Below are 13602 nucleotides of genomic sequence, written 5' to 3' on the forward strand. Positions count from 1 at the left end.
TGGTAGCGTCTCCGCTATATAACTAGTGTGTCACTAGATTGAGCGCTGTTGCCAACTCAGGAAGTATTGTTGCAACGTTTATACCCTTTAATTGCAGAAAACGAACTACCACACCAGACTCCAATTTATCGATGGGCTGCGCCCTTTTACTCTGGTTCCTCTAGCGATGTGCTACGCTACTGTGGCGCGATGATTTAGCTGTGTACCAGGACCGTGTACATGCAAACAAACAGCTGACCACGTAATTTTATTTTTCGAGGTGACAATTAAAACTTTATGACTACCCCTCGTATGCCATTTTGAAAGTTTTATTTTGATTTAAGCGTACTTTGGTATATTAAGGCGTTTGATTCACAACATTGGCACTTTTCTTGAACGAACATAAGAAACGTCTCAGTACTGTGAGTGATCTTCCATTAGTTATCCAGTAATTTTGGTTTCTCGCGCTGCTATTTCGGCTCTTCTTGTTGTTCTTGCAGTTCTTCAGTTCCTTTTTCTCAAAGACACATTTTCACCTTGCATTTTTTTCAGATGAGTACGTTTTGGTGTCCTGCGAAGCGTGGTTTCATCCCATTTCGAAACTGAGTGTTGTCAGCCATGGGGTGAGTTACTTTACACAGTAGCCCTGTATAGTTGTTGAGATTATAGGAAACGGGAATGATCTAACTACGAAACTGACGTCAATAGAAAGAGAACGTTTCCTTTTCTTGAAAACTAATGGGACCGCTTTCGTGCAATATTTTCACTCTCCTACGTTTTTACTTTTATGCCAAGACATTTCTGTTCTGATATACTAAAAGAAAAATCTGGTAGATTGCTGATGGCTGTTCGCGGTGTGTAATTTCCGTTCAGGACTCATCAGTAGCATGTCCGAGTGCAACCGGGTGGCAACTTGCCTAATAAATTTTGTCCCTTGAATCAAATGGAAACCACGTGGACGCCCTTACTTCATGGAAACCAGCCGATTTCTCATACACAAACAGCAGTTGACCGGCGTTGCCTGGTGAAACGTTGTTGTGATGCCTTGTGATGCCTCGTGTAAGGAGGAGAAATGCGTACCATCACGTTTCCGACTTTGATAAAGGTCGGATTGTAGCCTATCGCGGTTGCGGTTTATCGTATTGCGATATTGCTGCTCGCGTTGGTCGAAATCCAATGACTGTTAGCAGAATATGGAATCTGTGGGTTCAGGAGGGTAATACGGAACGCCGTGCTGGATCCCAACGGCCTCACATCACTAGCAGTCGAGATGACAGACATCTTATCCGCATGGCTGTAACGGATCGTGCAGCCACGTCTCGATCCCTGAGTCAACAGATGGGGACGTTTGCAAGACAACAACGATCTGCACGGACAGTTCGACGACGTTTGCAGCAGTATGGACTATCAGCTCGGAGACCATGGCTGCTGTTACCCTTGACGCTGCATCACAGACAGGAGCGCCTGCGATGGTGTATTTAACGACGAACCTGGGTGCACAAATGGCAAAACGTGATTTTTCGGATGAAGTCAGGTACTGTTTACAGCATCATGATGGTCGCATCCGTGTTTGGCGACATCGCGGTGAACGCACATTGGAAGCGTGTATTCGTCATTGCCATACTGGCGTATCATCCGACGTGATGGTACGGGGTGCCATTGGTTACACGTCTCGGTCACCTCTCGTTCGCATCGACGGCACTTTGAACAGTGGACGTTACATTTCAGTTGTGTTACGACCCGTGGCTCTACTCTTCATTCTATCCCTGCAAAACCCTACATTTAAGTAGGATAATGCACGACAGTACGTTGCAGGTCCTGTACGGGCCTTTCTGGATACAGAAAATGTTCGACTGCTGCCCTGGCCAGCACGTTCTCCAGATCTGTCACCAATTGAAAACGTCTAGTCAATGGTGGCCGAGCAACTGGCTCGTCACAATACGCGAGTCACTACTCTTGATGAACTGTGGCATCGTGTTGAAGCAGCATGGGCAGCTGTACCTGTACATGCCATCCAAGCTCTGTTTGACTCAATGCCCAGGAGTATCAATGCCGTTATTACGGCCAGAGGTGGTTGTTCTGGGTACTGATTTCTCAGGATCTATGCACCCAGATTGCGTGAAAATGTAATCAGATGTCAGTTGCAGTATAATATATTCGTCATCTGCATTTCTTCTCGGTGTAGCAACTTTAATGGCCAGTAGTGTAGTTACGACCCCGGCACGGTGGCCAGCCCGCGAGATACGGGTCGTGTGACGCGGACGGGCGCCGGACCCTGGAGGCTGGCTCCGCTTCGCCGAAAGAAAGCCGCGGGTGACCGCGTGGCAGTGGCGGGTGCCGGCTTAGGCGCACGCCGTGGCGAAGGAGCAGGCGATGTGCTTTTCCCGGAGAGATCTGGGTCGCTCTCTCGCGGCCGCCAGCGCCTCAGCCACCTCGTCACTCGCCGCCTGCATCCGTTACTGTCGCTACCCGCTACCTGTCTCCCAGGGCGGCCTGCCGCAACTCTCTGCTGTCTCTGCCGGCTCCTGGCAGCATTCTGCACACGCTGCGCGACCCAGTCACACCTCTCCGTGCAAAGGCGTTCTGACTGCTTAGTATCGGACTGCACGTCAGAAGCGAAACAGAAGTAATTTCCAGTCCTCATTGTCTATTCGTGGAATAGATTGTGACCCATACTCGAGGTTTAACGGCATGCCCTTGGCCGGCACGTTCATACCATCCCAGCATCATTTCACGACAGGTCCATGGAACCACGAACAACTGCAAAGCTTGTCTTCCCTGTCTTCTATTTCTTGCTGTGCCCCGGCGGTCGTAGCGAAGAGTGTTATAAGTTGGAACCGTTTTCAGACTTGCGCCTCTAGTTAGCCCTGTAATAGAGGTTTAATGTATCTTATTATTCCATTTTGAAATGAAAGCATTCACTTTATGTGAGCTACATTTTTCTGCAATTACCCCAGAAAATTAAGGTGTTTCCAAATGTGAAGAAATCAAAACTGGCCCTGAGCACTATGGGACTTAACATCTTGTGGTCATCAGTCCCCTAGAACTTAGAACTACTTAAACCTAACTAACCTAAGGACATCACACACATCCATGCCCGAGGCAGGATTCGAACCTGCGACCGTAGCAGTCGCGCGGTTCCGGACTGAGCGCCTAGAACCGCTAGATCACCGCAGCCGGCTGTGAAGAACTATTCCAGGGTACAACATCATCATGCACCTAGGAACAAATATTCTATTCAAATTTAAAGTGTTTCGATCAAGTAAATCTTAACAGTACTGTGTTTAATAGTGTAATCTTTTACAAACCAATAATCAGCACATGAAGTAAAGTTAAGAAGAGGTACGAACGTTATTGGGATAGTAAAGAACGCCTGTTCGCGAAATGGAAACCACAGTGAAAATCTGATTTTCTGCACTGATGTGTTGGGTAGTGTCTCTAGTACGCCCGTCGATCGAGTTCCGTAGTTCTTTTTAGTTTTGGGCACACAGGCAGCACATAAAGATACATAGAACAATAGTGTCTCCCGCCAAGTACGAGGGCCTGGTGAGAAATTTCGCCTGAAGCTATGCAGCCAACATTACATAACTGTCGTACGTTTTTTCTTCAAGACAATTCTCAGCCGCATTCTGCAGGGGCAATGAAGATGCTCCTGCATCGTTCTCAATTGGAAATGTTTCATTACCAACAATACAGCCCGTAATTGTCTTCCTCTGAGTTTCATTACTGCTCACGTGAACCGCTGGCTATGAAGAGAATATTCTGGCACAGGCAACTAGCTGTAGGCCAGCGTAGAGAATTGGCGGAAAGCACTGGCGGCTGCCTTCTGTAATGAGGGTATTGGAAACTCGGTTCAACGCTATGACAAACGTCTAAGTCGAATCGGCGACTATGGAGATAAGTGGCTGGAAGTTGTAGCTAACTATTGCAAATAAAACAGTTTGGATTTTCACTGTGGTTTCCATTTCGCGACATATCGTTCCTTAATTTCCAAATAGCCCTTGTATTATAAAAAACCAGTTACAAGTCAAAATGTTTTGAAATAGAAGTTATTGGCAACTAACATAAATTTCCATTTTTTACTATAAGGAGCACTGTCAAGACATCAAAGACATTCAATTCATTTGCAAATAAAAATCGTTGCATGATAGAAGACATTCTTCTATTTCAAGGCACAGGATGATACACGACCGACGAAATACAGCTTAACCTCCATACATTAAATAAATTGTTTTAAAAATGTACTGAATTTCACTCAGCGTAAAATGCTGTAACTGAAGGATGAACAATATTCTCCAAACAGCTTTAATGTATTACACAGCACGTCAATAAGTAGAACTTGGTAATACACTGCCAGGAAACAAAAATGCAACACCCTAAAGGACTGTATTCAGTGGCACCAGGATATAATATATGCCTACGGAGAGGTTGTAGTGTTAGTGGCTCATCTGAAATGGTCATCGGCGATTAGACGTAGCTCGAAAGGCTTGTCTGCGCACCCTCTGTTTTGACTCTGCAGGCGGTAACTACACTGAATTTAAATATAAACATTGTTAGCAACATTGCACTGAAGTGGTCGCACTGTGTGCCCGCGGGTAGCTGGATCACGTGTGCCTCCAGCCGTGCTACCACTGACGCCGCCCAGCAAGGCTACTCTGGTGCCGTGAAGGAGGTAACTGAAGAGCGGAATGGCGCTCAGTTGTCTTCAGTAGATTCTGTCTGTATGAGAGTAATGGATGTCCCCATGCATGGCGTAGACCTGGTGAGCTGCCTAATCCAGAGTGCATTTGCCCACGATGCACAGGTTCCATCCCAGGCTTCTGTTACAACTCGCGGTAACATCTGGTATTCCTGGAGGGTAAAATAAGTGCTCCTTACCCTGCACAGGCTGTTATCCATGTGCTACAGCCAGAAAGGTGACGTGCTGTTTCAGCACGACAACGCACGTCCACATACGGTTACTGCGACGCAACGTTCTCTTCGTGGTTTGTAACAACTGCCTTGGTCAGCAAGATCACCAGGTCCCTCGCCAACTGAACACGCATGGGACATGATGAAACAAGAAGTTCTCGTTCTCCAGGGACGGCAAGAACCATTGCAGGATTGTAATAAAATGACCAACATGCTTTGGACAGTCTATACGGCAATATTATGACCATTTGTGTTCGAGAAGAGACACTTAAGTTGGCGCAGGGAGGAGGATTCACTGAATATTGATCCGACTGTTTACGCATTCTTCACTGTGACACGTGTGTTCCATTTGGTCTGAATTTGTTATCAAATACTCCTACAATGAAGAACTACCTGTCATCTCACATGTCAATAAAATGACTTTGACCTTGAGGTTGTAGCATTCTCTTTCGGCAATATATTTACAAACGCTGCAGAAAACACAACCTCATGTCTCATAACAATAAAAACAGCAGAAAATGTCGGAAACTGCTTGTGGCGGTTACTAGTGTGCATACCTCCAACTCACTATAAAATCAGCCAATAGGCTGAAAAACAACATTCTCTCCTACTGTAACCGAGCTAGAGCAGGCCCCAGAGGAGTCAATGTCTCCATTTTTCTCATTATGTACCCCGTGACCTTCTTCCATCTGACACAAAAGCGAGATTTTTACAGGTTATCCGAAGGTGCTCTATTAATCGGTATAACCAGTCCATACCAGGCATTTTCTTCTCTGGCCTAGTGCATCCAACTTCTTGACTGTTGTATCCAACTTATAACTGCATTAGATCCCTCCACTCTCCAAGTTTCGCTCAACACAAAAACACAATAAAAGTTCAGTTTCCGAGTAGTCCTTGTCTAATAACTAGAAATCTGGAATTACAATTTCTTCGACGAAGTGGGTGGCTTTAGTAGCTGGAATTGTAAGATTTCGTGTCGACTTGGCTCACCCCTTTGCCCTCTGTTTGTCTGGCGTAAGCTCGCTCCCAGCTACTTGAATTCTCTGAGCCTTTCGCAGAATCTGCTTCTAATTATAAGTTTTTTGGAGAGAATAGGTTGAAAATGAGCCAGCCACTTGCAACTGGCCATGTTTAAGATTTTTTTTGGAGTGCTCCTCTTGCGCTGCCTTTACACTTCTCTCTGAGGAGACGCTCTGTTTTTAATTGATTTACCAGAAGAACAATCCAACAGTGCAGCCTATATGGTTTCCTCCATTCATATCAGTTCTTCACTAGGTCTGGGAAACGTGGATATTTCGTCAGTATATGTCAGTCGAGTGATTATCTTAAGTTTGACTTTAGTTCAACCGAAGTTCTTGGTGGAGGCTTCCTTCACTATCTTTTGTAGTGCTACGTTGACCATTATAGCCTCAGTTCTTCGCCCAGAAGCTCCCCGTGGTTTGTATTGTGTATTGTGTGTATTAAACCGGGGACCTAGGAACGACGAAGGGGCGACCGCACAACAGGCCACAGTAGTCCACCCACCCCACCGACGCCCGACGCGGAAACCAGGGTTATCGAGTGGTTTGGCCCCCACTGGACCCTGGGAACGTCTCATACCAGACGAATGTAACCCCAAATGTTTGCGCGGTAGAGTAATTATGGTGTACGCATACGTGGAGACAGTGTTTGCGCAGCAATCGCCGACATAGTGTAACTGAAGCGGAATAAGGGGAACCAGCACGCATTCACCGAGGTAGAAGGAAAACCGCCTTGAAAAGCACCCACAGACTGGCTGGCACGCCGGACCTCAACACTAATCCGCCGGGCAGATTCGTGCCGGGGACTGGCACGCCTTCGCTCTCGGGAAGCTGTGCGTCAGACCGCGTACTCGCAGGGCGTGCTCCCCGTGATTTACTTTTAACTGTACCTTTGCCTTACACGTTAGTCAGACACACACGCTCTAAGGTTTCTTTGTTCGTCCGAACTCCACCAGAAAGTTCATTATGCTGTTTCTGAAGGAAGATTCAGGAAAGAGCGGCGCGTTATCTTCAGGCTGTGAACAGTCCCCGTCCCCTGCAAACAGGAAAACCAGAGCCGCCGTTCACAATAGCGACCACCACTACCAATCCGCTCGGACCGGAAATAATACAATATCTGAAGAGGTGGAGGAGGATATTAGTGTTTAACGTCCCGTCGACAACGAGGTCATTAGAGACGGAGCGCAAGCTCGGGTGAGGGAAGGATGGAGAAGGAAATCGGCCGTGCCCTTTCAAAGGAACCATTCCGGCATTTGCCTGAAGCGATTTAGGGAAATCACGGAAAACCTAAATCAGGATGGCCGGAGACGGGATTGAACCGTCGTCCTCCCGAATGCGAGTCCAGTGTGCTAACCACTGCGCCACCTCGCTCGGTAATATCTGAAGAACCTAATGGTTTATGGAAAGATGAATTTCTGTTGTGAAAATACTGCTTCAGGCCCCATTCTCCGCGGGCAACTGTTCAGTCACTCAGAATACACTGCACAAAAAAAAAGAAAAAAATAACCGATTGAGATCATATATGGTGTCATTCCAGTGATTACAATATCGAGTTAAATTTATGAAAACTTTGGCAGTATGAGCCCACAAATCAGTATGACGTTACACCCCATCTGTCTTGGATGTATGCATTGATTACGTTGGGAAAGATGACATAAAGCTGTTATATCCTCTCCTGAGGCAAGCTGTCCCACGTCTGTTATAACTGGTCCTTGATATCCCGAATACTGCAACTGGGATGGAGCTTACGTTGAATCTGATCCCACTCATGTTCTATTGGGGGCTCTTACTGATCCAGGGAGTAGCTCAACACCACGCAGACAGTTCATACAGACGTGAGCCATGTGCGAAGGAACATTGTCCCACAAATCTGGATATTGCATGATTCCACCAGCCGACCAAATTCATACTCACAAAGAAGCCTCTTTCAAACTCTGTCAGGTGCTGATAACGCGATCTCACACGGGTACGCGGCTTCTCCGCGTCGTCCACTGTGATCACTCAACATATGGCGCTCTTCATGCCTGTTATATTCCCTAACGGTCCACCGGTGTCCGTTCCACCGGTCACAGAGAATTCCAACTCTGATCGTTTACATCCCCGCCGATGGTGCGTACGTGTACGAAGTTTCATTGACATCCGACTATGTTTCCTGGATGCTTCACTTTTTCTGTCAAAAATGTCCTAGACTTCTGCTCCAAATCATGGTTAGTCTCTAGCTGTGATCCTTCCAAATATCTGGAAACTAGAAATAAAAGATCTAAGTTTCTGGCACGTTCGCAAACGAGATTTCAATGTTTATAATGATAAGGCTAAACGCAAGGAGAGCATGTAGTCGTACGAGCGCCAGGCCATAGCACCTCAGGACGACAGGTACAAGGGTGCGCACTGCAGGTCGTTTGACGTATCGCTAACTCCACCACACCACTACCGGAGTGCAGGGTCCGCTGCTGTGAGCAGCACTCGGGTGCTGAGAGTGTAACTGTGTCCTGTGAACTGCCGGCGGAAAGGCGATAATAAACACAACACCCGAGCCACTACCAGTGCAGAGGCATCAGGCTATGTGGTACCGGGAGGACCAGCTCCACAGCGCGTAGGAAGGACAGGAGCACTTAGACCGCCGATGGCGCAAGTCACCCTTGACGTAGTCCGAGAGCGCTGTGTCTAGCTCTGCAGCTCAAGTACTCGTGTCATGTCAGTCGTAGAAGAGGAAACCGCTTGTTGATGCAGGTCGTTACACTGAAGTATCTCGTTTGCCGACATGTGGCCAAGTTGCTGGTGTCTGTAACTTCTGCAAGTTGTCCTATCGCCTTCCTTTGTTATAACAGCCAACGACATTTTCCGTTGATTCAGAAAAACATAGGTTTATCGTCATAAGGGAGTCTTTAGAAAGAGAGGCCTTGCCTAAAATTAAGTACGCTATCCTCGACAACACACAGTCACAATGAGTACTCCACTTTGCAGCCGAGCGAGGTGACTCAGTGGTTAAAGCCTTTTTTACACGAGCGACTTTCTTGTCTAGATCGACTACTCCTGGGAAGTGACTCTACTGCAGCGCCCCTGGCATGATATTCAAATACTGAGACTCGCTTGTCACGAGCGATAGTTTGTGTTTTCAAGTGACGGCGCCAAAGTCGCTTGGGTGCAAACAAATGAAGGCTGTGCAGTTTCACGCAAATATTTATTGTGAAGAACGATTCACATTGGACGTCGACGGAACAAAAGGGAAGGTCGTCATCAAATGGTGGTGTGTTCATACCAGGCGAAACAGCTACATAACGTTACGCAGCTTACCCCAGTACTGTACGGTGCGGTGGAAGAGAGCTTACTGCAATCAATTAAAGAAATTTTTTACACCAGCCAAGTTTGCTTTTCTTTACAAAGCATCTTCCTTGGTAATTCTCGAAATGTGGATACATATCTTATCGCATAATAGTTGTTATAGGTTATAATCAGTATTCTTTATGAAGTTGACGTGCAATTAACTCATGGTGATTGTGCCTCTTGGACACAAATTCTGCAAACCATGTGTTCGCACTCGGCACAGTATTATAGTGTTTATGACTGTTCATTAATTTTTCACGTAGTTTTGAGCCTTGCCACCCTGTGAAATATTATTATGATTACTATTTTAATAATATACACTGAAGCGCCGAAGAGACCAGTATAGGCATGCAAATACAGAGGTATGTAAACAGGCAGAATACGACGCTGTGGTCAGCAACGCCTATATAAGAGTCTGGCGCAGTTGTTACATCAATTACTGCTGCTACAATAGCAGGTTATCAAGATTTGAGTTAGAACGTGGTGTTACAGTCGGCGCACGAGCGATGGGATACAGCATCCCCGAGGTAGCGATGAAATGGGGATTTTCCCGTACGACAATTTCACGTGTGTACCGTCAATATCAGGAATCTGGTAAAACATCAAATCTCCGACATCGCTGCGGCCGGGAAAGACCCTGCAAGAACGAGGCCAACGACGACAGAAGACAATCGTTCAATGTGACAGAAGTGCAACCCTTCTGCAAATCGCTGCAGATTTCAATGCTGGGCCATCACCATGTGTCAGCGTGCGAACCGTACAACGAAACATCCTCGATATGGGCTTTCGGAGTCGAAGGCACACTCGTGTACAGTTGATGACTGCATGACACAAATCTTTGCACCTCGCCTGGGCCCGTCAACACCGACGCTGCAGTGTTCATGACTGGAAACATGTTGCCTAGTCGGACGAGTCTCCTTTCAAATTGTATCGAGCGGGTGGACGTGTATAAGTATGGAAACAACCGCATGAATTCTTGGACCCTGCATGTCAGCTGGTGACTGTTGAAGCTGGTGGATGCTCTGTAATGGTGTGGGTCGTGAGCAGTTGGAGTGGTATGGGACCCCTGATACCTCGAGATACGATTTTTAACGGGTGACACGTACATAAGCATTCTGTCTGATCATCTGCATCCATTCATGTCCATTGTGCACTCCGACTGACTTGGGCTATCCAAGCAGGAGAATGCGACACTCCACACGTCGAGAATTGCTACAAAGTGGCTCCAGAAACACTCTTCTGAGTTTAAACACTTGCGTTGAGTATCAAACTCCCCAGACGTGAACATCATTGAGCATATCTAGGATGCCTTGCGCAGTGCTATTCAGAAGAGACATACACCCGCTCGTACTCTAACGGATTTATGGGCAGCCCTGCAGGATTCATGGCGTCAGTTTCCCTCCAGCACAACTTCAGACATTAGACGAGTCCATGCACGTCGTGTTGCGGCACTTCTGCGTGCTTGCGGGGCCCTACACGACATTGTGCAGGTGTGTCAGTTTCTTCGGCTCTTCAGTGTATAATTAAGAGCGCGCGCGCGCGCGCGCGCGTGTGTGTGTGTGTGTGTGTGTGTGTGTGTGTGTCTGTTTAGTGGAGGGAGGGAGGGGGTGAGACATAGACTGTGGGGGAGCCTCAAAATGACTCTGAGCACTATGGGTCATCAGTCCCCTAGAACTTAGAACTACTTAAACCTAACTAACCTAAGGACATCACACACATCCATGCCCGAGGCAGGATTCGAACCTGCGACCGTTGCAGTCCCGCGGTCTGTGGGGGAGGGTAGAGGGCGGTTGTGAGTGGTGTGTGTGTGTGTGTGTGTGTGTGTGTGTGTGTGTGTGTGTTTGTTTGTTAGTGTAAGTCAGTGAAGATGCTATATACGTTCACGCAGAGATATGAGTGCGGGGAGGATGGGATTTGAGTGCTGCGTTTCGAATATTGAAAGGCTAATGAGTATAGAAAAAAAACTGGGAGGAGATTGTACTGGTGAACGGGGCCCGGCTGAGGGATGGTAGTGACGGGGATATTGTCATAGTACCGTATATATTTAACATCGCGTTAAGTGGTCAATTAGTTTAAAAGAGTGCATGGTTTGCCAGGTTGGTCTGGTCATTTATGAGTTGTTTCTTTTCTGTTCGGGTTTTCTGAACGTGGTTGTTTTCTTGTAAGGTGGGAATGTGTTTTTTGTTGTTGTTTATCCTTATGATTTCCATGTATGTGTCTCTGTTGGTTATTTTATGTTGGTTTTGCTGCAAGTATATAGAACAGAGACACAGAGCCCGCACCATTCATTATTCTGCTATGGAAAAGTGAAAGCGTTGGCAAGTACGTTCCCTACGCACGGGTGTGACAGGATCAGTGGTTTGCTGGCTTTCGTTAGCAACGGTGATGCGACTTAGTAAGTGAACACTCGTTCAATGAACAGGTGCCTCATACCAAAACTTGGAGACCACCTTAGCTGTTGGTAGTGTTTGATAACAACGTGACGAAATATGCGAGGGCTTACTGGCGACAATAAATTCCATTAGTTCCAGTGTAAAAGTGAGGTGAGGTCGTTTTGTTTGTTTTGTCCCTTCTTACCCTTACATTGTTATCCTGTTTCTTTTACGGAGGATATTAGGCGAAAGAGACTAGAAGCCAGCGGGAGACCGTGGCGCGATTTTTGTGCTGCTCGTTTTGTCACTCTAAGAGTGTTTTGGAAGCAGTGGAATTGCTTCAGGGTATCAGTTATTGATGTGGGAGTAGTGACAATTTTAACGCTGTCTAGAGGGTCAAATCCGAGCTGGTGACCCTTATTGAGACTGAGAGTATATGTGTAACAGTAGGTAGATAAGTTCCGCGTTCCGGCCCTAGAAGGCCCAATCGGACCCGATAGGCCGCCATGTCATCCTCTCCCAATGGCGTCATCGGATGCGGTATGGAGAGACGTGGGGTCAGCACATCGCCTTCTCGTTCGTTGCCGGGCTACTTGATCTTGGGACCACTACTAATCGATCGAGCAGTTGCTCAGTTGGTCTAACGAGTGCACCCAGAGCTAAGAATTACAACAAATGTTTGCGAAGAAGTCTACGAAGCAATACGCCGCGCAGTTTATCTCGCGCGACACACGGCGCATCGGCCGACGCTACGGAAGCTCTGTGGCACGGTGGATAGCGAACGTCTCAAAATGAATTGCACACCGTTTAATATGGCAGGAACATCCGGAACAGTTCCAAGGCAGAAACAACTGATGTTAAGACGATTACTTGGATTAGGAAACAATGATGATGATGTTTGGTTTATGGGGCGCTCAACAGCGCGGTCATCAGCGCCCGTACAAAGTCCCAATTTTTTCACAGCCCCAATTTTTTACACAGTCCAATCTAGCCACTGTCACGAATGATGATGATGGTTATGAAATAATGAGGACAATACAAACACCCAGTCCCCGGGCAGAGAAAATCCCCAACCCGGCCGGGAAAGGAAATAACAACAAGGGAAACATCCGAACGACCTCAGACTGGATCACTGCAAGCATTTGCAAGCAACTAACAGCTAGTTGACACACGAAGGTTTGTATGTAGAAATTGAGCGATTTTGTACAGTAGTCTCAGATCACTGCTACGAAGAAACTACCTCATATACTGAAGCAGAGAAGAAATAACGATAGATGAAAGAAGTATGCGCGTTGTACCACATCTGCATGAAAAACGGTGTGACTTGCACGGTATTTAGGAAAAAAATTATGACGTCGCCAGAATACTTCAGGAGAAGTTAAAGCAATGAAACACTACCCTCTAAACTACAGATACGATCCTGTCACTTTTATGGGAAATTACTGACAGTAAACTAATTGGAACAGCAGCATTATAATTAATAAAACGGTCCGCTGTAACCGTCCTGACAACAATGATCAACAAAAAGCCGAACAAATCAGCTTCTTCATAGACATCGCTTCGCACAAAATACATAATTTGCAAACCACTTGCAATGAAAAGCTGTGCAGTATACAACGGTCTGGCAGATTCAGTAAAAAATCCCTTGTGATAACAGAAATAGATGCACATTGTTCCAGGAGTAATACTGGACACTGGCGTCATCCCACAGAGAACTCTTGAACTATCTGCAGGACCTAAGACTGCATCCTTTAACATGTTATCGACTGTAAATGACAACTGTCTTGAATGCTTGCAGAATCGTTTGTCGAATTCTCGAAGAATGTAGTTAACAAAGTGATAATTTGTTTTTTAAATCATTATCAGTGCCAAGTAAAAAATGAGTGAGCAATATTTAAATATAACGTAAAAACGTAATTACTACCTTTATTTATTTCGTTAGTCGGTCATCTAAGGACCACGATAAGCTTACAAACGTTACATCACCTGAGCTTAGC

The 13602-nt window shown here is 46.4% G+C and overlaps 1 protein-coding gene across 4 annotated transcripts in view; it reads right to left on the bottom strand.

The window, feature by feature from the left end:
• LOC124798167 (sphingomyelin phosphodiesterase) overlaps positions 1 to 13602 on the bottom strand; it is a 418031-nt gene that overhangs the window by 191403 nt on the left and 213026 nt on the right. The gene's annotated exons all lie outside the window — the stretch shown is intronic.

Source organism: Schistocerca piceifrons, chromosome 1 (assembly GCF_021461385.2).
Source record: "Schistocerca piceifrons isolate TAMUIC-IGC-003096 chromosome 1, iqSchPice1.1, whole genome shotgun sequence".
Lineage (NCBI taxonomy): Eukaryota > Metazoa > Arthropoda > Insecta > Orthoptera > Acrididae > Schistocerca > Schistocerca piceifrons.